Raw genomic sequence first — 1,255 nt, forward strand, 5'->3', positions numbered from 1 at the left:
TTGTTCATCTGAGCGGTCTTTCCTTTTTGCATTGGGGTATGGCACATGAGGTTTATATTCGACAGTCACTGGTTTGTTTTTATTATAATCTACCATACCTTTACCTTTGCTTACCACTGTTTCTTGCCTCGGTTCTGGCTCAGGCTCAACAAATCTTTCTTCATTTTGAACATTAATCGCGTTGAGCTGTTCCCTTGGGTTAGGTTCAGTATTACTTGGTAAGCTACCTTGTGGTCATTCGGAGATTAGTTTAGAAAGCTGGTCTATCTAAGTTTCGAGCCCTTGGATTGACCCTCGTTGATTTTTAAGTGTCGCTTTGGTGCTCTGAAAATGGGTTTTTGATACCGAGATAAACTTTGTGAGCATCTCTTCAAGGTTCGGTTTCTTTTCCAGTTGATAGGGTGGCTGTTGGTAGCCTGGAGGTGGTCGCTGATTTCCTTGGCCTTCTCATGAGAAATTTGGGTGATTCCTCCAACCTGCATTATAAGTGTTACTATATAGATTGTTTTGAGGTTGAAGATTATTACCCATGTAATTTAATTGCTCGTTATTCATGTTGTGGCCATAAGGTTGGTATTTCGAATGGCTTGTTCCACCTTCACTTGCTTCGTACTGCATTACTGGGTGAACCTGTGAAGAACTAAGAAAACCATCAATTATCTTATTCAAGAGTTCTACCCGATTAAAGAGCATGGTGACCGAATCGACGTTATAAACACTGGCTATTTTCGTTGGCTTTGTCCTCATGACTTGCCACTGATAGTTATTCAATGACATATCCTCTATGAACTCATAAGAATCTTCAGGTGTTTTATTATTGATGGTTCCGCCAGTAGCTGCGTCAACCATTTGTCGAGTCGAAGGATTCAGGCCATTATGGAACGTTTGAACCTGTAGCCAAAGCGGTAACCCATGGTGAGGGCACCTTCTCAAAAGGTCTTTGTATCTCTCCCATGCATCGTAGAGTGTTTCTAAATCCATCTGCACAAAAGAAGATATCATTACGTAATTTAGCCATCTTAGCCAGTGGAAAATATTTTAGTATAAATTTTTCGGTCATTTGTTCCCAAGTAGTAATTAAACCTCGTGGTAACGAGTTCAAGCACTGTTTAGCTTTGTTCCTCAATGAAAAAGGGAATAACTGAAGACGAATGGTGTCATCAGAAACGCCATTAATTTTAAATGTATTGCATAGTTCCAAAAGGTTTCCTAAATGAGCGTTGGGATCTTCATCCTGCAAACCATCAAAATGAAA

The 1,255-nt window shown here is 40.0% G+C and overlaps 1 non-coding gene across 1 annotated transcript; it reads left to right on the forward strand.

Annotated features, from left to right (window-relative positions):
* Nucleotides 1–907: 907 nt before the first annotated feature.
* On the forward strand, nt 908–1,012 carry LOC121205401 (small nucleolar RNA R71). Its single transcript, XR_005900479.1, has one exon. It is a non-coding gene; the product is annotated as a small nucleolar RNA R71 (small nucleolar RNA).
* Nucleotides 1,013–1,255: the final 243 nt, after the last annotated feature.

The sequence above is a fragment of the Gossypium hirsutum genome, chromosome A08 (genome assembly GCF_007990345.1).
Source record: "Gossypium hirsutum isolate 1008001.06 chromosome A08, Gossypium_hirsutum_v2.1, whole genome shotgun sequence".
Taxonomy (NCBI): Eukaryota; Viridiplantae; Streptophyta; class Magnoliopsida; order Malvales; family Malvaceae; genus Gossypium; species Gossypium hirsutum.